General features: G+C 47.8%; 1 pseudogene across 1 annotated transcript in view; it reads left to right on the top strand.

Moving 5' to 3' along the window:
* Positions 1 to 25278, top strand: part of LOC144115894 (dopamine beta-hydroxylase-like) — a 71249-nt pseudogene that overhangs the window by 5668 nt on the left and 40303 nt on the right. Inside the window, exon 2 of the transcript XR_013311601.1 lies at positions 22968 to 23062. The product of XR_013311601.1 is annotated as a dopamine beta-hydroxylase-like (transcript). The remainder of the gene's footprint in view (positions 1 to 22967; positions 23063 to 25278) is intronic.

The raw sequence follows: 25278 nt of genomic DNA, 5'->3' as shown, positions 1-25278 counted from the left end.
TATCCCGTCTGGACGCACGGCCGGAAGGCTAGACCTTGTTTAAAAAAAAAAAAGGAATTCATGCATGCGAATGTCGAGACTAAATGCGGATTTCTTTTTTGTTTAATTATTCCGCGCCATACCGTAGTAATGGAAACGCTAAAATTAGCCTACCCGCCGCGGTGGCTCGGTGGTTAGGGCGCTCGACTACTGATCCGGAGTTCCCGGTTTCGAACCCGACCGCGGCGGCTGCGTTTTTATGGAGGAAAAACGCTAAGGCGCCCGTGTGCTATGCGATGTCAGTGCACGCTAAAGATCCCCAGGTGGTCGAAATTATTCCGGAGCCCTCCACTACGGCACCTCTTCTTCCATTCTTCTTTCACTCCCTCCTTTATCCCTTCCCTTACGGCGCGGTTCAGGTGTCCAACGATATATGAGACAGATACTGCGCCATTTCCTTTCCCCAAAAAACCAATTATTATTATTATTATTACTAATATTAGCCTCACGTTTACAGAGCGGCACGGAATCGACCAAGCCCTGAACTAAACGGAGAAAACGACATGAAGACAAGGACGGGCTAATATTTCTTGCAAACAATTTATTCGCTCACTTCTCTTGTTCCTCAGTGACTGGCATATCTTCAAATTTCCATGGTAGGGCGCAATGTGGCCGAAAGAAGGAAAGCGATGATGTGAAAGGTGCGGGTCGATGGCAGGTTTTTTTTTTTGTTGTTGTTCTGGTTAGGGGTCGTTTGAATGTGCCAAGATTCGAGTAAGAGGCTTTTTTGGTCATTTGCTACGGTCCCGAGGATGATTCTTTCCTCAAAGTTGATTCTATGGTCTGAGTCCTCGGAATGTTCGGCTATCCGATTGTGCTCCCTTGTGGAATCGCGAACGTCGTTTTTCTGTTGCCGCATGGACAAGTTGCAGAATATTGAGCGCGCTCCAAATGAAAAACCTTTGATCGCAGAAAGTGTGTGTGTGGGGGGGGGGGGTGAGGGGGGGGGGGGGGCTCTTTAGCTGTTCAAAAGGGGAGTTGTTGAAAGTACACGGGAGAAAAACCCAGAAATATTTCCAGTGAATATCGCTTTACGGGCCCCAGTGATATTCAACACACATACCGCGCCTTGCGAGAGAGATCACAGCATTGTTGCGTGCAGCTCTCCTACGGCGGCGTCGCTGCCCACGTCAACCTGAGCGCGCCGTGGCGCCTTGCTTGCTACGCGTTTCCGGAACAGGGTGATTGCCGGTTTCGCTCGAGGAGGACTGCATTAAACGTGTCTTTTGAAGCTGGAGCATTACTTCGCTTGTGCGAAAACCCGGTCGTAGCCAGAAAGCCGTGGCAGGCACACGTGGCAGAAATTCGTGGCAGAGACACTGCACGTGCGCGAGTGACGTCACCACCATTATTGCGACTTTCTCCTTCCGAGAAGGGCAAGATGACTTCCGCGATGAATGGAAACAGGTCTGGAGGCGCCCCTCCTCCTGCCTCCCTCATGCAGATAACAAAACAGACCAAGCTCAAGCAAAGTTCTCCAGGTTGTATTGGCTCACGATCGGAGCGGCTGACCCCCTCCGCCGCATGCGTGAGATACCACTGTCGCGCATGACTTAATGTACATGAAAACAGTGACGTGTCGCCTCCACGAGATACACTAGGAAATACGATGCGCCCCTGTCATATGCATGTATTCATGTAAACATGGCTAGAGATTACACAAAAGGGAAAATATACTCGCCGCCGCGGTGATTTGGCCTTCAGCTGAATCGCTCGCGTCTACACCATCAGGCCGGACAGCAAAGCATGACCGGAGGCAGAAGTTCATTGCCGATTAAGTATGCGACCAACGCAGCGAAACCTGCGAAATGAGCTACTGCAGCGAAACAACGTTCTCCTCCCAAGTCCCGGCAAATACTCAGAGACAAGCAGTGCTCTCGCTTTTACGCATAGTAAGAACTGCTTAGGTGCCCGCATAACTTTTTGTGAACTAAGGGGCCTGTTTTCGGAGGCGAGCCTCGCCTCTCTCCCACCTGCAGATGTATGCTAGCCGCACCGCTGCACAAGAGTTGTGTGTCCGTGGTGAATCGGTGAAGCTTGGACCCAACGTGTTTGGTGGGCTGATCACTCCCTAGAAGGCACAATTTTTATGCACCTCCATGAAGTGCGGGTAAGAAAGAAAACGGCAGAGGACGCAACCATGACAATGAGGCTAAACAATATACTCCAGATGGGATCCATTAAGGGATAATAAAGGAGAAGGGTCGCAGAGGAGAAAAGCTGTATAATAGGAAAACTAGTTTATAACAATTATATAGCAATAATGTAAATAACAGTAAAGTAGCACTTCTAAGGTCCTTACGGGAGGCTCTCGCTGCTCTTGAGAGGGGTCGTAATATATGGTTCAAACAGAGATACAGAACGATTTAAAGGCTTGATAATAGAATTAATTATGGAGAAAGGGTAGCACAACATAGAAACAAAAAGACAATATAGGCAAAAATATTGAAACACCAAAAGCAGCGTTTATCTATGTTCTAAACGTTGCCTAAATTCGTCAGTGAACTCTAGAGCACAAAACCACAAAAATGGCTGTGGCTTAGCTCTGGTTAAACCTGGAGTGAGCGATAGCTACTGCAGGCCGAGGGGAACTCGCTCCGTAGAATTGCAAAATCAGTCTTTCGCCGCTCTGTATCACTGGGAGTTCCTTCCTCTTCGTCCTGGACGTGCATTCTCTCCCCCCCCCCCCCAAACCCCCCACAAGGTTTCGCGCCGCGTCTGTTTCGAACGGCGGCGGCGTGGCAGTCGTTTTTAGTCGGCGGCGGCGGCGGCGTGGAAAGCTAAATCACAAATTTAAAAAGCTATTTTGCTAAAGCCTTCTTTGCTAAGCTGGTTAAAATTTTAGGGCTTTTCGTACTAAGGGCTCAGAATACAGAATGCAGAGTGGTTGAAGAGTGAGAGAAATGCAAAATGTTCTGTAAATATTTTGTTTTTTGATTAGAAAAAACATATTTGCATATGTGCACATGCCAAGGATGCCGGATACATTGACATTCACAGGTAGACATGACGCTAAGCTTGTAAGGCGAGCCAATTAAAAAGGTAGAATAAGCAACTTTCAGAAACTAACAGGAATTGCTTGTGGGCGATGTAAAACGGCATAGCAAGCTACTGACTGAAGAGTGAAACAGCAATAGTCTGAGACGGAAAAAAAAAGTCCTTAGCGCAAGTTTGGTCCAAAGACCAGAACAAGACGATCGTCGTTAACAGAAATGAATGGGCACGACCACTGCCCCAGAAACTCTTCCTCTCCCAAGAAAAAGCTTTCCTCCGAAAAGAAACTGCTCAGTTCAATTCGAAGACGGCCAAGCATTGGCCACACAGCGCGGCGTCGAAAGCCACCAGCGACCGCGGTGGATTGCGCCATAAGCTAAAAAATAATGTGGATTAGCTCAGCTAATCCAAGATATACAAAGCGAAAGATGTAGGCGTTCACCGTGTTCATCTAATTTAAGATATACAAAGCGAAAGATGTAGGCGTTCACCGTGTTCATTGGCGTTGGCGTTGACAATGTTCTAAACGGCGATGGCTTTGAGAAAAGGAAGGGCGCTTAACTGGCTCCCTGGATATGCGGCCGCCTTATTCCTGCCTTGAAACATGTGGCGGTGGTGAGAGAGAGATGTGGCCTGAATGTATTAATAATAATAATAATTGGCTTTGGGGGAAAGGAAATGGCGGAGTATCTCTCTCATATATCGTTGGACACGTGAACCGCGCCGTAAGGGAAGGGATAAAGGAGGGAGTGAAAGAAGAAAGGAAGAGGAGGTGCCGTAGTGGAGGGCTCCGGAATAATTTCGACCACCTGGGGATCTTAAACGTGCACTGACATCGCACAGCACACGGGCGCCTTAGCGTTTTTCCTCCATAAAAACGCAGCCGCCGCGGTCGGGTTCGAACCCGGGAACTCCGGATCAGTAGTCGAGCGCCCTAATGCATTAGCGATGACAGCGTTTCGGCTGACATGTGGCACTGCAGCGTTCATTTGGTGACCTATCTCTTGCGATCAAGCATTAACTGCATGCCAACTGCCAGGGTGGCAGGGAGGGCGCGCTGCTTATCCAGTGTGTGGAACGCAATCAAAGCTGGCTTTCGCAGTTGGACACCAACGCCACGTACATGAAAGCGATCGAGATTGAGGTTTCCACTGTCCCACGGAGCCGGTTGTGCGCTTTTCCTTTCGTAAAAATGGACGGCCTTTGCAAAGTTGTCAACGCCAATGAGCTCTATGAACGCCGTGAGCTGACTTGTTTTGTTTGGTTTTTGAAGAAACGCAATGGCCCAGTAACCGTCTCACATATCTCGGTGGACACCCGAACCGCGCAATAAAGGAAGAGATAAAGGAGGGCGGGAAAGAAGGAGAAAAAAATTGAAAGTTGGATTTTGAGGATCGGCGCGGCGCCGAGCAGCGGCGGAACACCTGTGGTTCGGTGCTACTAGTGGCGCATGCGCAGTAGTCACTATGGAGTGAGAGAGAGAGAAATATCCGCGGCGAGGCGCGTGTTGTATACTTCATGTGCCTCCTCGGAGTACCGCCACGGCGAAATCGCATGTACGTGGCCAGTAAAGCGTTCGCTTTAAAAGACCCGCAACAATTAACAGGCGAGCAAAACGGCCGCTGGGGAAGCGGCCGCGGGAGACAAAGCTCGAAACGCCCTGCCCACGGAATCCCCGCATGAACCGCCCGCCAAAAGACACGCGCTACAACGCAGGTGACTGTAGCGTAGCTATTAGATTGCGGAAGCGGGCAATTCGGACAGGTACTGGAGCGTGATACACCCCACCGCTCTAGCTGATCACAAGTATGCGGCACTGCCCAACCAAGTTTCTAAACAAAGTCGCGTAGATGGTCTCGGACCCGCCGCGGCTACTGATGCGGAGTTCCCGGGTTCGAACCCGACCGCGGCGGCGGCGTTTTTATGGAGGCAAAAAGCTAAGTTGCCCGTGTGCTGTGTGAGGTAAGTGCACGTTAGAGACCCCCAGGTGGTCGAAATTATTCCGGAGCCCTCCACTACGGCACCTCTTTCTTCTTTCACTCCCTCCTTTATCCCTTCCCTTACATCGCGGTTCCGGATATGTGAGAGATACTTCGTCATTTCCTTTCCCCAAAAACCAATTATTATCTCCAACTAGGTGTCCAACGATATATGACAGATACTGCGCCATTTCCTTTCCCCAAAAACCGACTATTATTAGATGGTCTGGGAGAGGTGTCGACGCTATGCGCGCCCATTGAACGCGGCGCATCGGTGAGCGGCGAGCCGTCGGCACAAAAGGAAACAACAGCGAGCCCATAATAGACACATTTAGTTGGACGTATGCAGTGAGCTTGCGCACGCAACGGCACTGCGGGTAACAAATGCGCATGCGCAGAACGCAACGTATCTAGCCGCTCATTGCGGTAGCCCGCCCGCTATAAAAAGCGTAGCGTAGCGTACGCAACGTTTGACGCTACGTGCTGCGTAGTGAACATGGCGGCGACCATCTCGCCCGCTTCGGAATAAATACACGTGGCCGCTGGATTCTCTTACGCAATAGCTCGCTCAAATGGTGGCGGTTCGCTTTTATTTCGCCTACTCTCGCCCACAGGTACCGGTATAAGCGATAACTAGCCCCTGTTTTTCAGATAATTTGGCGATTTTCAAGCTCTAAATGTGGTGTGTATTGCTCGTAGCAACGACACATGGCGAAGCAGTTTTCTAGCTTTTACTCAGTTCTCACATTTTCTTCGGTTTGCATAGTTATTATTCTTGGAACAAAAGGGCTCGCAATTCACTCGCCCTAAATAACAGTAATCAATAATAATAATAATTGGTTTTTTGGGGAAGGAAATGGCGCAGTATCTGTCTCATATATCATTGGACACCTGAACCGCGCCGTAAGGGAAGGGATAAAGGAGGGAGTGAAAGAAGAAAGGAAGAATGAGGTGCCGCAGTGGAGGGCTCCGGAATAATTTCGACCACCTGGGGATCTTTAACGTGCACTGACATCGCACAACACACGGGTGCCTTAGCGTTTTTTCCTCCATAAAAACGCAGCCGCCGTTTTTGTGGAGGAAAAAACAATCACGTATTAAAATTTCTTCAACTGAGCGCTCATATGCTTTGACGTGTTGTCACTAGATGGCGCTACTGTTTACGCGTGCGATTGAGGGACGCTACGGCACGACCAACTAAAAGTGTCGTGTTTACGCTATTCACAGCGTACGCAACGCAGCAAGAGATGCGTACGCAAGCTTACTGCGTACGCCCCAACTAAAAGTGTCTAATGTCCACCACACGGTCTGCAACGATGTTGACATCAGGTGCTACTGCGCTTACATGTCTGAAAAAGGCCACTGACGTAGCATAGAAAGCGGTAGGCTGATCTGATTGAGGTCCATGATTAACAGGGGCGGAGGGATTCAAAAAGCGCAAAGAAGGGCCAAAAAAGTACCGTACCAGGGTTCGCGCTGGAGACGCGTCCCCCGGCAGGATACGCAGAATGCACTTCAAAGCTAACAACGAGGACGTAATAGACAAAGTTGGAAATCGAAAACCTCCTCTCTCCCGTAGCTGTCCAAGAACAGCACGAGCCACAAGCTCGGTTTCGCCCGACCATAAAAGAAAAGAAAAAAGTGTAGTCTGCACCAGCCTTATGACGGGCAGGGGTGGTTTAACAATGTGGCAAAAGTACCAGAAGGCAGCCAGCACGACCGACCGAACCAGGTAGCGCCTCTCAAGCAGAGGCAGATGAAATGTCTGCGCCCTCAGCACACGAGCTGTAACGCCCTCTACGACCGATGACCACATACCATCCCATATTCCAGCACAGTCGTAGGTCACGCCTAAAATGCGCATCTGCGCGCACCACTGCAAAGCTATCGCACATGTAATACGTGTCTGAGGAGACCCAACAAAAAGTAACGACTCTTCGAATAATTAAGAGCAGCCCCCGACAAGGAGGCGTACTCACGAACAACGTTTAAAGCTTCGAGCAGACTGCGTTCATCAGCTAAGTAGAGTGCGATGTCATCTGCATAAGCGGTGACGCGTACTGCCTCACTGCCTGGCAAAGCCAGAACTGGTGAACCAGAGTGGTGATCGACTGCCAAGAGGCTCTAATGCTAACACAAACAAAAGAGGGGGAGTGGACAATTTTGACGGATGCCGCGGCCAACAGCAAATGCGGTACTTTCCCGGCCACCGAGGAGCAGAGTGCTTGAAATGTCTCTGTACATATCTTTAATGAGAAGCACGAGGGAAGGTGGGAAACCGAAAGCATCCAGTGTACCGTCAATATACTCATGCTCTAAAAAGTCGAACGCCTTATCTTGATCGAGGGAAACAAGAAGACCCTGTGCGCGGCACCGTATAGTATACTCTAGGATATCTTGCCATACGGAAGATAAACTGTGTATTTCACGACCCGGGATGGAGCAAACCTGGTGGCAAGAAAAGAGGGACGGGAGGAAAGCCCGTAGACGGCGAACGAGTAATTTTGCTAATACTCTGTAATCTGAATTTAGTAGGGTGATTGGATGCCAATCTGCCGGACATGTTGAGAAAGGAGCTTTTTAGGAATAAGGACAATGCGGCCTCTTTTAAATGAATCAGGAAAGACATGCCGAGTGAAGCAGGTTTTTGACACATCAGAGAAAACGTGGCCTACAATATACCAGAATTGTAAATAGAACTCCACAGGATGACCATCTGGCCCAGGCACTGAGCCTCGTTTCATGGAATCTAACGCCTCCTTGATTTCACCTGTTGTTGGCGGAGCCCTAAGGCCGTCATTAAGTTCAGCGGCAACCTGCGGCAAGCCTGCAAAAAATGGGTGTGCGGAAACGTCATCGCCATCAACCAGAAGGAGCGACCGAGCAATATCCCGGAAATAGACTAAAAACGCTCTGAAATTCTTGTCAACTGGCTGGGCCGCAGCCCTGGCGGAAGTTGTCAAAGCAGGGGCACCTTGAGGGCACAAGAGCTCCTGGCACGCAAACCGAAGCACCATAAGATAAGCACTTGGACACCGTCGACAACGCCATGCTGCCGCTTTCAAAGAGGATGATCGTAAAAGACGCTGGAGACGCTCCGAAAGCTCCTCTTTCCGTGCGCACATAAGCGACGATGGCGACGGGGTGCGCTGAGCTATACGCAGCTTCGCCGTCACCACGCGCACCTAATCTGAGACAGGGCTCGACCAGAAGCGGCGCAATGGTGACGCCACTGCTCCTTCAGACGGTCCCAGTCACCATGCGCGGCCCCAACAACCGAAAAACGAAAGACCCGCGTTAGCCCTTCTCTCCGAAGTTATTCCGAAGCCATCCACTGTGGCACCTTTCTTCCTTTCTTCTTTCACTCCCTCCTTTATCCGTTTCCTTACGGCGCGGTTCAGGTGTCCGCCGATACGTGAGACAGATACCGCGCCATTTAATTATTATTATTATTATTATTATTATTATTATTATTATTATTATTATTATTATTATTATTATTATTATTATTATTATTATTATTATTATTATTATTATTATATAAATGCGCGGTATCTGTCTCACATACCGGCGGACACCTGAAATCAAATTTCAAAAAAAATATATATATTTTTTCATTCAATTGAAAAAAGCTTGAAGACAGGTAGCTGCGAATTGCATGTTCGCTGCCCAACGCGCAACTCGATTCCCCGCCGCGGTGGCTCAGTGGTTAGAGCGTTCGACTACTGATCCGGAGTTCCCGGGTTCGAACCCGACCGCGGCGGCTGCGTTTTTATGGAGGCAAAAACGATAAAGGCGCCCGTGTGCTGTGCGATGTCAGTGCACGTTAAAGATCCCCGGGTGGTCGAAATTATTCCGGAGCCCTCCACTGCGGCACCTCTTTCTTCCTTTCTTCTTTCACTCCCTCCTTTATCTCTTCCCTTACGGCGCGGTTCAGGTATATGGGGCAGATACTGCACCATTTCCTTTGCCCAAAAACCAATTATTATTATTAATATTGTTTTGAGGAAAGGCGCGGCGCTGCGCATCGGTGGAACACCTGTGGCTCGGTGCTACTAGTGGCACATGCGCAGTAGTGACTAGGGAGCGAGAGAGAGAGAGAGAAATATCCGCGGTGAGGCGCGCGTTGTGACGTCATGTTCCTCCTCGGAGCACCGCCATGGCAAAATCACAAGTTCGCGGCTAGTAAAGCTTTCGCTTAAAAATTGGTTTCTTGCAGGCAGAGAATATCGCAGCCCGATGAACGAGCGAATGCGACCACCTCGGCCTGCTTCATAACAATGCGGAACCCCTGCACGTTAAGAGTGGTGATGTTAAGGGTGTTCATTTTGGAAATGAAAAATAAAACGAGGAGTTGTGATATTTAGGCAATAAAAAGCACGCCGCGAATGGCGCCAAACCACCTCACTTTTTTAGTAGGGTCCTACCAGGCACGAGGCCTCCTTGGCCGACCAGCGGTAAATGTCCGAGTCCATAGTTGATGCATGTGGACGCTTCAAGCTCGACTCAAAGCGACCATCTCAATATCCGAAGGCAAGGTACTAGAAGTGCTGGCGCTAATCCTCGATGTAGAAGAGGATGGCGACTGCACAGTTTCCACGTCAGGAGATGGCCTTGGCTCTTGCCCAAGCGAAATATCTGTGCCTACGCATAACCTCAATGACGAAGGAGACGCTGACGGCGGCGTCGGTTCCTTCCCAGGCACGATGACAGTCTCGTCAATGGCGAGGTTGACTGAAGAAGATGAGGACAAGCTCCTCTCGTCACCATCGGCCCCAGATATGTTGGCGTTGTTGCTCAAAGCCGCAACGCTGGCTGCAGGCTGCAGCGCGAGCTCCGAGAGCGGCTTGTGCCCAGCATCAGAGACTTGCAGGGGCACAATGGGCTCGGCCTCCGTAGCGGCAGGTACACTTGAAGAGACTGAGGCTGATAGAGCAGGCACATTTACGGTCGGCTTGCTTGGTGCATCACTGGACGAATCAGCCACAGGCACCGGTTCTTCGACACAGATACTCTGAGATGCAGAGGAACCATCCGTAACAGCGCCGGTGTCGGAAACGCCGGGCTCCTTGATGGCTTCATCGGCTGCCTGTGCGGCCGGCTTAGGTGCAGGTCGGGCCGTAGCCTCCGAGTACGAGGCCTTGATCGTGCATGCCACGGTAGCGTGTGTGGATCACGACAACGACGACACGGCAGCACTGAACCTTGGCCTTGGTGCCCAAAGACCCCGCAACGGGCGCAGAACGGAGCCGTGCACTGTGCCCTGAAGTGTGCAGTCGACCCACAATGCCGACAAACACGCTGCATGCCTTTGTAATCGCATGTCACGCGGTGGACAGCGACCTTGATGTAGTTAGGCATGGGCGACTCCGGCTTCATTTCAATTTGGACGTGCCGCGTCCCGGTCGGTGGTGACAGTGGGACGCGGCCCTATGATGCCGCGACTTATGTGCAGCACCTTGCCATAAGGGGAAAGAGCTTTGGCAAGGGCATCACTTGGTACGCGGGCGGCCAGAAAAAGAACAGTCACCAGAGTCACCTGCTGACTCAGGGGGACGATGGCGATGCGTTCCTTGCCGATGATGAGGCAGGACGCATCAACGATTGCTGCCATGGCGGCTTCACTCTTCACGGTTACTTGACAACTAAGTCCACCGAAGTGCTGAGCACAGTAAACTTCTCCCAACCCAACTGCGGAGGCTGTCGCATCGATGACATCCCCCGGACCAGCCCCCTCAGTGACGACGACGTCAAAGGCAAGAGCCTTTTTAGGTGGCTGGCTCACCATATTGAGCCGCCCGCCAGCCGAAAAACCCCCGAACACAAGAGCACGACCGGAGGTCGAACACCGGCCACCGACGCAAACCGGCGGCCGTAACACACACAGGAACAGACGCTATCGCCTTATATCCTTAAAGCAGATTATAAGTGTCCCGTATTTAAAAAAATTAAAATGAGTATTAAAAAAATAAAATAAAATAAACTTTAAGTGTCCTGTATTTAAAAAAAATTTAGGCCCATATCACAAGCGCGTATGTTGATAGTGTTTATATATTTCTTGCTCACGAACGTGCAGAACATTTCTTCTTTTCTGCGTCGTAGTCGCAACTGTTTTCTTTTTTGCTATCCTTCGGTTATGCAGGTATTTTTCCATTGCGCAGAATCAGTGAATTCGTCTAGAGTTGTTAAGCCGGCACGGACGCACGTGACATTCGACATGTTAATCGTACTTCCACTTGTTCTAAATGACATTGTGTTTATACATTATTATTTACGTAAAAAGAAACAGACCTCCTGTATGGCCAACTTTTGCTTGGTTCAGCCCTTTACCTGCCAACCAATCAGTAAATGTTATAACATAAACATTTCCGTCTGGACAGTTTGTGAAATCACTTGTTCTGAATATTAATCATCATTTGTTTAAAGCAACTCTTATAAGGCTTTTTGCCGGAATGAAAAAGAAATAAAATGCTTCTTTCTTGCAGGAGGTGAACATTTTTGTAGCTGAGATATGTTACGATGCGTCGATGCCGTGTTGGGGCATATCGTTTATTCCACCCGCAGCCACACTGCCCGCGACCTTCGAGTCGTGATTCCGATAATCCGAAACCGTTGTTTCTTCTTGTTGCTAATAAATAATAATAATTGGCTTTTGGGGGAAAGGAAATGGCGCAGTATCTGTCTCATATATCGTTAGACACCTGAACCGCGCCGTAAGGGAAGGGATAAAGGAGGGAGTGAAAGAAGAGAGGAACAATGAGGTCCCGTAGTGGAGGGCTCCGGAATAATTTCGACCACCTGGGGATCTTTAACGTGCACTGACATCGCACAGCACACTGGCGCCTTAGCGTTTTTCCTCCATAAAAACGCAGCCGCCGCGGTCGGGTTCGAACCCGGGAACTCCGGATCAATAGTCGAGCGCCCTAACCACTGAGCCACCGTGGCGGGTTTCTTGTTGCTCCATGTTGCGCTTTTGAAGAAGTTTCGGAATGCCACGTTGGGTTGTCTGGTGACGATGCGCATGCGTAGACGAGCGGAGAGCAGGATTGCTTTTGTTGTTTTGTGTTCATTCATTACAACCGTACACGTGACATATGTTGACTCCTTGACATGATTATATACCTCAGACAGGGTAAAGAATTAAACAAGACAAAACCAAATCTCAAACGCAGCTGGATTTGCGGGGGAAAATATATTCATATTTAGAGGGCGCGCCATCGCGCCGAGTGAAAACGTCGGCGGCGGCGGTGGCGCGCCGATCAGTTTGCGTCGGCGACGGTGGCGCAGCGAGGGCAGTCGGCGGCGGCGGGCCGATGCCGCGGCGCCCAGCTCTAGTTTCGCCTAAGTTTCGCCGGCGCGCCGCGCCGCCGGCAGCTGCTCCGCACCACGTGACCAGCCAGGGAGGCCACGACGCCGCCACGGGCCACGGCGCCCCTACGCTGAAGGCTCGAAATGCTAGCGTAATATAACTATCGCTACAAAAGTACAAGTGCAGGTGCTATATTTGCCACATGTAAATAATCTTTCAGGCACATAACATGGGGCGTTGGGCGTGAAGCAGATTTATCTGTCTGATGAGTGAGCTTATAGGAGTCTCAAGTCAAGGAGAGACTGGCTGAGTCATGAGTTGGGATGGGCGAGTGAGCCCGAATGAGTGAGCGCAGATGAGTCAAGATGAATTGTGAGACGAAATGAATGAGCCCAGATGAGTCGTGAGTCGAAATGAGTGAGTAAACATGAGTCGTGAGTCGGAATGAGTGAGCCCAGGTGAATCGTGAGTCGAAATGTATGAGCCCATATGAGTCGTGAGTCGAAATGACTGAGCCCAGATGAGTTGTGAGTCCAGGTGAGTCGTGAGTCGAAATGAGTGAGTGAACCCAAATAAGTCGTGAGTTGAAATGAGTGAGTGAGCCTAGATGAGTTGTGAGTCTATGAGCGGTTGCTATGAGTTGCTATGAGCGGTTGACCCCGAATGAGTGGTGAGTCTGAGTGAGCCCAAGTGAGTTTTGATCATAAATGAGTTTGAGTTCATGAGTTCGAGTGAGCCCAGCCCTCTGTGAGTGTGAGTTTGAGTGAGCTCGTAGGTTGACCAAACTTTTGTGAGTGAGCCTGAGCGGGCACTCGTGATTTTGCCGAGGTATGTCCAACACTTCATACGTGTTGCCGAAAAAAGAACTTTCTTCACTGCTGCAAGATGCGTCGAGCCTTGCTGAAGAGTCTCATTTGACGTGATGCATCTTCCAGTAAGTTACGCAAAGTTTTATGAGTGACTGAAAGAAAGATTTTGCGCCTAACACACACCACACACAGAAAGAAGACGACACCACGGGCGCCCGTGGTGTCGTCTTCTTTCTGTGTGTGGTGTGTGTTAGGCGCAAAATCTTTCTTTCAGTATGCAACACCAACTAGCCCAGCAGTTAACTCTCCTAAAGTATATTTTATGAGTGAATCCAGCGCAAACAGACACAGCGCAGCAGATGACGCAGACGGGACGGCGCTGGGGTTGCAAATGACGTCATTCTATGACAAATTCCTCGTGGAGAGGCATACGCATGCGCTGGGCCTTATAATACAACGCCCACGAAACGCATATCATCACGCGCTTGCCTTGGCCAACGCTTAATCCATCAAGCTTCACCCATCAAACGTAATGCACAAATTCGCCCAGAAAGCCATGCTTCTACAGTTTGCGCAACGTGTTTATAATGCTTATGAATACTCATATAATGAAGGATACCTGGGGCTACAAAAATACTGCTAAAAATGTTTATTCTAATCGCGATTCTAAATCACTGGAGTTTCTGTGCTTTCCTAAATGCTGAGGAATAATGTATATTACCCGAAATAGATGTATCAGATAACTTTATATAGTTCATTAGACAACGTTGCACAGGAGGCAGTGCAAACTCTTATTTCTTATTTATAATAAAAACCACCACATTTACTAAGACTTCCTTTGTGCCCAGTTTGCAAATTTCTTGTAAAAATAAAAGTAAGACAGTGATAAAGATGACTGGGTGCACTCTAAAGTAGTTAGAAATTTCAGCTGAAAGTTTTCAGGAATATTCTTGCAACATGTTTCAAGCTATTCGTAACTAAATTTGGCAGAAGCATCAGTGTGCGTAAAAGACACTTTCATCGGAGGTATTGTATTAACTGCGCTAGCATTATTATTCAACATGTTTTAATGCCAACGAATATGCGTCGGTTAACTTTATGTAGGTTAGTAGATAAGCTTGTGTAGGGTGCAGCGTTAAACGTTTGCAGTTGTGATTTTTTTGTTTTGTATAGAACCTCCAAATTTAACACACAAAAAAACTTGTCCCAAAACTTGTCCCAAAAAAAAACTTGCGCCAAGTTGTCCAAATATTGGAAAAATAATAAAAATTACAAACAAACAAAAATAACTTGGCACACGCTACGGCAGTCACAAATTTGCTGCTTTAAATTCCAGACTTCATAATATAGTTCTATGTATTCGTAGCCAAACTAAGCAGAAACAGCAGTCATAAATGGACCCTGCGCTCACGATTTGGTTCCATATATCTCTTCGTGAACAAGACTTTTTTTGCGCTGAAATATTTTTGAAAAGTAATTGTACATTCATTCTTTCTAGTGATCATGTGATGGCGTTTAAAAATATTAGGTAAATCCAAGATGTCGATCAGCTGCTGATTGCGTGACCTTTAGGGTTGTGAGAATAAAACTTTTTCCAGGATGAATTGAATACGAATATATAGTGTAGCTAACAACCGGATCGAATACTGATAGAACCAAATCAAATACTAATCTAACATTTTTGCTAATATTGGCTATTCGTGCAAAAAAACAAGCATTCGCACCAAAGAGCGGTGCGCTAGCAGCGGCACTATACGTTACGGCGTGTTACGCTTCGCAAGTAGATGTCCGTCCGATTATGAGCGAAATGTCAAAATTGGCCGAACTACTCGCTTCTAGCAACAGGAATTTCAGCTGTCGGACCAAGTGCACCAAACAAGGCGACCGCATGGCATGCGCGTGGAGGCAGCAGAAACACCTGCATTCTTCGTATAAGAGGAAATTCGGTTCCATGTTCGAAACTTTCAAATATTCACACACCCCTAATGATGTTACCTCAAACTAGTATATAAAAGAAATCTAGGTGTGCGCAAATAATCTGGAGCTGTTCATTACGAATCCTATCAAAGTTTAGAGAGCAGCTTCGCGATACAAAAACTATTGAGCCGCACCCATAGCATAGTGCTCACATGTACATTTTGAGAGTGGCTTCCACGTAGACCGGCGAAAGTTATGTTGTTTCGCGTCGCTGCTCCAAGCTCAGTGTAGCTTCCAGAGCCACCGGAGACTGAGGCTGAAGGCAGGACTGACACTGCGCCCTTGAATTTCGCTCTGTAGAGGCAATAAGAATGGTACGCACAACGGATTAATCGTGGTTCGGTTGATCGAGTATAGGGAATGGTTCAAAGAAAAGAAAGTTGTTTAGGAATTTCTGCTCGAGCTAGTTCAGCATGCTTGTTACCTATGGCAACAGGTTCGGTTAAGTCATGGCCACAGTGTCTTCACAGTTCTGTGACACGGTTGCTTTTATACGTTTACCTATTTTCACACACTGCATCGTCGGATGAGTACCTGACAGGATGAGATGAAAAATGCAGAAACGACTGGTAACAGTCAGCAGCATATGAGGTTCTATGAAAGCACATGGAAACGCACAGTAAAAACGTATCGACTGTTGCGTCGCTCAGAGGAAATTTAGGAAAAATTCTTCCGGCGAAACCGCGGCATTTTTCACGCTCAATTTCTCACAGCTGTAGAACTTAGTGCTAATTTTTGGTTTATACTACGTTTGGGGTTGTACTTCCCTGAATCGGTGAGAATTAATCGAAAGTCCGTATCGTGTGCGGTGATGCCGGTCCAAAAAACACGGTTTCACAACAGCTGTACCAGCGGCGCCAGCTCTTGTCGGCGGCAGGATGATAAAAGCAGACGAACGCGATACGAAAAACGAAGAGCGCTCACCAACCTTGCAGAGGCGAGAGATGACGCTGTCAGTAAAGCTGTTGGGAAACCGGCTTTTTTAGTGCGGCCTCACCGCATACGATTCGGACTTGCGAATAATTCTCACCGATTCAGGCAAGTACCCACCTCAGACGTTGTATAAAATAAACACTGCTACCAGATGCTGCTTCTCTGGAAATTTCAGTGGGAAGAATCCAGCGGTTTGGCAGAAAGAATTTTTCTTCAATTTTCTTTGAGCAACGCAACATTTACAAATAACACAATTTAAAAATTGCTTCGAAGGCTCAGCACGAGTAGGGCGAGGAAGGGAGTTCCACATATCTATATGGCGCGGTAAAAAAGTGCATTTGCCCAAGGCAGTACAAGGACTGAAAGGTGAAATGTTCAGTCCGTAGTAACTTCTTAATGATGGCGGTCTAGAAAATTTTAAGTGGTTTCAATGTGACCCAAATAGTGAAGCGTTAAATTAAAGTGTACAAGCACTTTAAAAATTCAAGGCGACGACGTGAGGAAATTGAAGTGAGCCTCATATCAGACAGATGAGAAAAAGAAGACGAAAAATAAGTCGCACCAATTGAACATAAAACGAACAGCCTTTTTTTCTAACTGGTTCTAACTTGTTTGCATCCGCAAACTTATGGGGATCCAAACGACGCAGCCATGTTATGGGATAGGGCGGATCAACGTTTTTACGTAAGTGGCTTGATATCCCGTGTAACAACACGCAAAGGGCAGCGGCAGTATCCGAGGCCTTGGAGAGCTTCGTTTGAAATCAGTTCGATGTGTTCAGAGCACGACATATCCTGCGTGCATGTACGACTGAGGTATACCCCACGGGCAGCGCATACGGGCCGGTGTAGTTTCGGCTACTAGGCTTTGTTCCGGTGCAACGCCAGCGGTGGGGATGGGTTGACCGGGGCCCATCCTCTGGGTACGCTAAACCCCATTGGAGTGGCAGCGACTCCCAAGCGACTGTAAGGGCCAGTCGCGCCTGTGCGGTCCGATGCCTGAGCGGAGGCAGGCCTGGTTATATCACCAGGCTGGATCCATGTAATCCGGCACGGAAGGCATGTCAAAAGAACAAAAGATTTTCAAATACATGCAACTAGCCTCCGCACGTGGGGGTGTGCGCGGCTGGCTACTGGCGCGCCGGTTTCTGTCTACGGAGAGGCCAGGTCCGCTCGGGGGCTTACAGCAGCCAGGCTCCTCGGAATCGATGTCCTCAGGGAGGCAGCCTCACGGCTGACCGCGGGGCCATTGGGGTCATTGCGGGAGGCCGAGGTAGGGGTGCGTAGTACAACCAGTGCGAAACCCGTCGATGTTGCGGAGTACCGGCGGAGTAGGCCCGGGTCATCTCACTCTAAGCCATGTTCTTGGTTTGTGGCCCGGTCAGCCCAGCCTTGAACACTCCCTCCTCGGTAGGTGTGGACCAGGCTAAGGGAGAAAATAAGTGCATGGTTGGTTGGTTGGAAGCACAGGTGGGTCCCCCGAAGGTTTTAGGTCATGGTGCCGAGGGCCGGAGGGCCGATAGGCTGACGACCTAATCCTCTACTGGCTTGATCACACCACACATACTTCCGGTGTCTCAAAAACCGCGAAAAGCACTCAACGGCAGGTAGCTGCCAGGTCTGAAACAAACCCTCAAAGTCGCGGAGGAGCCCAAGGTAGCTAGAACCGGGTTAGGTTTCCGTGTCTCCGGCGGTGGGAGCCCGTGGTGTTTGTGGGTGGTCGGGCATCCCGTGAGCGGCGCCGCACCGTTGGGCACTCTTGACGCTCTCCCTGTCCTAGCCAGGCAGGCCAGTAATGGAGTCGAGACAAATGAAGAATCAGAGCCAAAACTTGCTGTCCCCATTCCCATCCCAATTTTCATAACCCGTCATCCAACCCCTTCCGCTACGTCCCAGGGGAGATCAGGGAAGTCTCCCCCCCGGGCCCGTTCCCTCGGCTGTGGGTCGCAATGTAGCTTTTTACCCCCCCCCCCCCCCCCCACTGATTTTTTTCCATTTTCCCTACCTACGGGTGGCAAAAGTATAACATTGCCTTCGGGCCTTTTCATTTATTTTAATATTGGATTAAACCTGCTGCACGTTAGTGGTGCAGGCAGGGGCTTATTATTTTTCAGTCTTTTTAGGTTGCCCAAACCTAACGAATGAGCTATACCCACATCCTAGAACTCTTTGTCGGCAATTGTCTTTGAATGAACATGTGAAGAAGGAATTAGATATTCGCCTGGAGAATGATATAAAAACAGTCTTGGATTAATTAATTATCATTTGCCATGTAGCGCACCATTTACAGAAGTTTGAGAAAGACTTGTTAAGAAGGTCATGATCCAGAGGTGACTTGACTGTATAGTAAGGCGCATAATCGTCAGCGTAGAGGCGTATGTTCGTCACATGAAGCGATAGATCAGTTGACGTATAACAACAAAAGGATTGGACGCAGAGCAAAACCCTGTGGGACGCCTGGTGAAACTTCAATGAGTGATGATCAAGCGGAATTGAAATAAACGTATTCTGAGCGTCGGTAAAGAAAACTACGTATCCAGTTAACAAGATTTCGGTATTTTATAAGGACTTGAGCTTTTGCAAGAGTTTGTGGTGAGGTACAGAGTCAACGCCTCCCACAAGTCAATAGATATGCAGTCAACGTATTCACCCATATAAAGATAACGAGATTTCATGTGAGAATTCAGCTAATTGAGTGATGGCTCTCAATCCACGACGAAAGCAATCCTGGAGGTTACTCGTGGCACTGTTGTGCACGAGGAAAACTGGTACTCTTGAAAATGTTGTATCCTAGCAATTTACATGACTGGGCTGCCTGGAATCTAGGTCTTATAAATCGTCAATACCTGCATACTACCGGATTTTTGCACGAGGATGATTTTTGCTATATACCATGACAAAGTAACTGTGGCGGTTGGGAGAGATTTAGGCAAAATAACGGTGAGCTATCTGCTATTCCGATCAGCATATCGTAGCAGAAATGGATATGGTATCTCATCGGCTCTCCAGCTCTTTTTGGTGTCCAAACCTAAGATCAAACTACGAACACGTTCAATAGAAGCAATCGCAAGTGAAGGAAGGAATTTCTAGATTGTGTTTAGCAAACACAAAAGTAGCTGGTGAATGCATATGCAATAGACACGGAATCACAGATGTGTGCCTCTGGAGTCAGGAAGGCACTCGAAGTCGTGTTATCGGGCAGTACGGAGTTCCAAAACTTACGGAGGTTGCTTTTCACCAAGCTTCAGAAGATTACATTGTAATAGAAGAGTTTTGTGGTCTTGATTTCAATCGGCAGTTCTCCTCAGCCTCTTTGATTATTTCAGCTTTGCCGCGATCCCCTATACGGATGTTTGGACCGGCGTAAACTTGCGATACGACAGGGAGTTGCAATATTTATCTTGAAATCCCAGGAAGACAAACATTATTCTTTAGTTTTGAGGAGACCGAAAGGCTGTATAAAAGATTTACCAATTTTTTCAAAAAAAGCAGAAGGTGCGTGCACATAACCGATGTCAGCTCCTGAAATGTTTCAAATCACTCGCTCTGAGTATCATTTATGGCTGTCTCACCTGCGTATGCTAAAACAGAAAATGAAGAGTGTACATTATTGGGCTCGTCGAAGTTGGAAAAAAACATTGCCTTTTTGTCCGAGGTATTTTTTCTGATATCATAATCAACGCCATTTTCAAAAATATAGGAGGCAAAATAAACCCCAATTTAAGATACATGACGGACGCCAGCAGTCCCGGAAACCATGAAGCATAGGGGGCGTTTTTTTTTTAATTTGTGGTGCTCATCAACGGGAGATTAATACAGTAGTTATTTTAAAGATAATTTATTAGAAAGCAGAATGAAAACAACCACATGCCGCCGGTAGTGCCCGACCCCACGACCGCCGAATCGTGGGTTCACGGGTTCGGAGGTCGTGGGTTAGGATCCCGCCAGCGGCATGGGGTTGTTTTTTCTTCTGCTTTCTAATCAGTTCTCTTTAAAATAATTACCCTGCTAATCTCCCGTGCCACCGCGGTGGCTCAGTGGTTATGGCGCTCGGCTGCTGACCCGAAAGACGCGGGTTCGATCATGGCCGCGGCGGTCGAATTTCGATGGAGGCGAAATTCCAGAGGCTCGTGCACTCTGCGATGTCAGTGCACGTTAAAGAACCCCAGGTGGTCGAAATTTCCGGAGCCCTTCACTACGGCGTCCCTCATAGCCTGAGTCGCTTTGGGACGTTAAACCCCGACAAACCAAACTTATTAATCTCCCATTGATGAACGCCACAAATTTTAAAAAATTCCCCCTCTATGCTCCTTGATTTCGGTTCCTATTGGCTTCCGTCATGTATGACATAACGAGCCCCTCTTTTTCCTTCCCTCGTCTGCCCGAATTTTGGATGGCACTTTGTCTCGCGTTGCCAAACTATTTGTTGTAAGTCAGAGGACAGCCAGAATCTAATCATTCTCTCCCGACTGAGAGACCGTGCCCAGTAAGAAATAGGGACGGCCAGTTGATGGGAGGTGCATTGAAGTCACCCATAAGAATTATGTTCGAGCTGCAAAGGTATTTTTCGAGCAAACATTTAGTTAAAGTGTGCAGCTGCTTGATGCTGGAACACGGGGCTCGGTAAAAAAAGCCATCTACTACAGACGTGCAATGAAAATAAACGTTGCACCCGTACCGATTCGGGCTTAGCAGGAGACCGGAACATGGAGAGCTGCGAAAAGCCGTGTTGTCCTATCTGCTCTAACTAAACTGAAACCGGCGCAGTGAAGTAAGGGGATCTTCATGACTTCCGCATTTAGGAAACCGAGAGTCACCGAAACCAAGGCGAGCACAGGGAAATGTTGCTGTCTTTTTTACTTGTGACGTGTTGATCGATGGAAAATTAATAGTGTAATTATTTTATGACAAACATAATTGGTTATGAATTAGAATAAAAAACAACCGTGTGCCGCAGGTGGGATCGGAACTTACAACCATCAAATTTCGCGTGCGGTGTTCTACGGCGGCGGCTGTCCCATCATCTGCGTTCGGTGGTGTTTATATTGCGTGTAACCTAACCTTGAGCGTGTTCACCAGCGCCACCCTCGTTCATTTTTTCTTCTACTTTCTGATCAATTATCTTCCAACCATAAAGTAATTACACTGTTAATTTCCAATCAATCAATACCACAAGTAAAAAAAAAGCCTTCCGTACAATCTTTCTGGTTTCGGGGACTGTTAGCTTCCTTCATTTAAGCTGAAACCAGGAGGAGTAATTTCAATCAACACGCTGTCGTGTAACCGTGTTTCGGTAACCCTAAGAATGTGTGCGGAATGAAAATATACTAGCGTAAGGAAGTCAGAAAATTTGGTAACGGGACTCGTCGCATTGAGGTCAAAAACGCACAGCTTTTTATTATAAACAAAGGGTAGCCATCGTCAACCAGTAGCAGAGAAAGCAGCGGAAACCTTGGCTATGCGACCAAAGGCCGTGACTAGGCCATTGGATACATGATTTTAGTCGTTCCTGACATCAATAAATGCATGGCAGAATCGGTGACGAACACTCACCCCATACTTTTTAAAGGAAGTAGACGTTTCCAAGATTTCTTTTAGGAATGATATCTGCGTTAATTTTCAATCAATTACTAACGAACTCTTTACACTCCATTCATTCAGTTCTGTTATTGCGAGACTATACCAGGGCGGGATAGTTTTTGAAAAGATAACAGTAAAAAACCTTTCAATATTTCGAAGTTTAAGTTCATTTTTATTCAGGATCAGTTATGGGCTCTGGCAACGCGGAAGAAAAGCCGACGGAATTTTTGCCAACACGAGAACAGCGCCCCTGTTTCAGAGGTCAATGGTGAAGGCAGTGGCTTCGCTGTCATTTCATTAAGACGCGAATGAAATACCGAATTCTGAAGGAGCCTTCTTGTGTTGTCTGGAAACAGACTGCGGCACGTTTTTAATACCCCAACAGCTTTCCGCAGTTTTGAACAGACTAAATTAACATGGAGGTTCCTGGACAAATCTTCAGAAAATATTACGCCGAGAGTTTTAATCAGTTTTTGTGTTGCAATTTTGAAGTGACCTAACGTAATGTAGTCTTCAACCCTCATAACCGTGCCACGAGTTCCATAAAGAACACATTTCGTTTTCAGAGTCTTCTGCATAGGTAAGAAAAGTACCCAAGCTCGTAACTAGTAGAGCGTCATTTATTTATTATAGAAAAAAATGGGTCCAAGAATACTGCCTAGCGGGTTGCGGCACGCTGGTTTTAATCCGTTCGGAGAAATGTCTGAGCTTTTTTAATTTCTACAGATTGACAGCGTGACAGAAGATATGATCATATGGGCTGATATGAAGTTCCTAGAAAACCGTATCTTCCTAATTCATTGAGCAGAAGTTCGTGGTTTACGCGATCAAATGCTATACTAAAATCTTAATAAATTATCTTTTCAAATTTCTAATATCATTTTCTTTTGTGCAAGTAATACATATTCAATGGAGAGTTTTTTTTTCCGAAACCAGGCTGGCATTGCGTTAGTTAGTTACATTTATGTGAAAAGTTGTTAGCTCTTATTTCGCAGTATAAAATCATCTAAAATTCCAAGAATTCTGACTAAGAGCCTTCTGGTATTATATCCCTTTTTAGAAGCAGCGCATGGGTTCTGTATCTGTAGCGGTGCAATCCGCACTGCGCGTCTTACAAGGTGGAAAACTTTTCGGTACACCACTGAGAGCCCCATGCGTGCCCAACGTTAAAAAAGATACTTCACAATATCAGCATAGGTATCCAGGAGCTTTCAAAACTTTCTTCTGTTGCTGAATTTCGTCACTTCCGCTTTCAATAGTGAAAACTTGTTTACTTTAAGCGTCGTCGTATGCGACCGCCCTGCTCGCTACTCAGCTTGCTACAATCTCATCTCCGGTTCCGTGCCAGGACGGCTGGACAGACGACGCCGGCTACGTCGCTGTGGACGAGCAGAAGGACTGCGTGCTGGGCAGCCTCAAGCGCAAGGGGATCTTACGCGCACAGCAAACAACACAAAGCGAATCAAACAAGCAAATGCACACCTGAGAGCTATAGTAGAAGACGAACGTGGCCTGGTGAGAACGATTAAGGATGCCTGAAAAAGTCAAGCCCGTCTTCTGAAAGCGTGACCGAGACCTGGATAACACAGTATTCAGCGTGCTTTAGTATCTAAAAAGCTGCGTTTACTAAGCGGACGCGTTGACCCAAGTGCCTTATGAGCAGGCTACAGCGTTTCCGAACAAATTCAGAAAGCGTTTTTCAGAGTTTTCTTTTTTTTAAGTGAATAGCTTCCTTTGACCGTCTTGGCACTTTTCATCATCTGACCAATTTGATGTCACCAAGAGGCAAAGGAGAGCGCCGAGGCGGTCTCGGTTAGATACTAAGCGCCAGCAGCCGTTGGCGCTGATGTCTCGGAACCAGCAACAACGTGAAGCCATGTAGAGCGCAGCACAAAAGGCGAGAAGCTGGCAGCACTTTACGAAGTCGCTGATGAGAGCGCTGCAATCGCGGTGCATTACAGCGCACAGAGCATGCTGTCTCGTGGGCTTTCCTAAACTTCACAGGCTTTCATTTTCGCCGAATAAAAAGGGCTACTCTAAGGCTACCCGTCGGAAGCACTGGATCGGATCATTGTCATGGCTGTCTACAACTTCCCAGTGCACATCTGAGCATTTAAAGCCGCCTTAAATGTTAATTTAATTGTGTCGACTAATTAGTGAATTAACTGGAACGAAAAACCACTAGCCAATGCTTTACATAACTACAACAACATTCACTTGACTTCCGTTCGGAAAAAAACATTTTTTAAATCTTCACCCATATTAGCTCGGACACCTTCTATACAATTAAGCGTATACTTTCCAATGTTTGCGTCCGCAGCTGTAGCACGCTCGTTTACTTTCAGGGCACCGAGTACCGATAGCTCCCTTTCGAAATTCTCACTAATATTTTGCAACTTTGGACGGCTTAATACAGCTTACTGTCCCAACTATCCGGAGATCAGGGCAGAAGCCGAACACAATCTATATACTCATGTAACGCTGCCATTACCGCTCCTTATTTCTCTTACCCTTCCCCTCCTTCCTGAAGTGCTTGGCTTCACTCGGGTCCGACAAATTAGCAAAGGGCCTTAGCCAGACACGCGCTCTATTTCACTGGGACTTAGTAGTGGCCTCAAATAAAGTTTTTTCCTCCTCCTCCAATATTCGAGGGAAATCCGCTTTTCCGTTCAGGTCCTAGTTTGCAGCCAGTAGCATAATGACTCGCCACTATACAGAGCAGTTCGCTTGCAATATTTCGTTCCGCAGGGAAGCTCCACCTCTTAGCCACATCGTGGTAGTACTGGCGGAACGTGCCAGTTTTCACGAGCTTTCCACCGCCTGGTCCGCCTTCGTGTCGGATCTGTATAGCCAGCGCATGCCGGGAAAAGCTCCATTAACGGATTAGTCCCGGGAGAGACACATATGGTAGGTAGGTCCTCTTGGCTGAAGGGCATCAGCAGTCAGTTGGCATAAAAGCGACTGACCTTGAGCCGTGGACCACATATCGCAGTTATGGCCCTCTTATTTCGTCGTTTAATCGCAGAACTTGTATGAAATTTCGCTGTCTACGGCATGTGGCGCATTTTGAGACGGAATGCATCCAAAGATGGAAACACAAGCGTAGCATTTCCTGATCAGACCACCGACAAAGTTGGAGCTTCTCGGCTAAGCCCGAATTCGGAAAAAATTATCGGCGGGTGTTTTTCGTCGAAGTTTTTCGGATTTTTCCACTAGCGTAGAGGTCTACTCTTGAGACTGAAATCATTGATGAAAGTCAGCCTGTCAGCTGGCGGTGCCGGAACATAAAAGCGGTGTAGTGCCTTGCTGAATGCCAGTCAAGCGAGCGTTTTAAGGAATTCGAGTATATTTTCTCCCGAGCACTGACACCGTCGTCCCTCTTCACATGCAACGCACGCTTTTGTACACGACAGTTCATGAACTACCATCGCACGGCACTGAGTCAAGCAGGTGGTGTCTTTAAATGACATTTGCTGCCCGGAAAGGCTGAAAGCCTTTCCCTTTGTTCTTCTTTTAATATGCCAGACTGCACATTGTGTCACGGCACAGAGCCCGGGGAACAGAGGGGTGGATCGCCGTGGTGGCGCGCGAAAGAGCATTTAACAGGACGTGCAGAGAAAACATCCGTGCACAAGTGCCGCTTCAATCGCGTGTACTCA

The sequence above is a fragment of the Amblyomma americanum genome, chromosome 1 (genome assembly GCF_052857255.1).
Source record: "Amblyomma americanum isolate KBUSLIRL-KWMA chromosome 1, ASM5285725v1, whole genome shotgun sequence".
NCBI lineage: Eukaryota > Metazoa > Arthropoda > Arachnida > Ixodida > Ixodidae > Amblyomma > Amblyomma americanum.
Note: the sequence above shows the minus strand (reverse complement) of the source record. Positions and strands in the feature narration are given on the sequence as shown.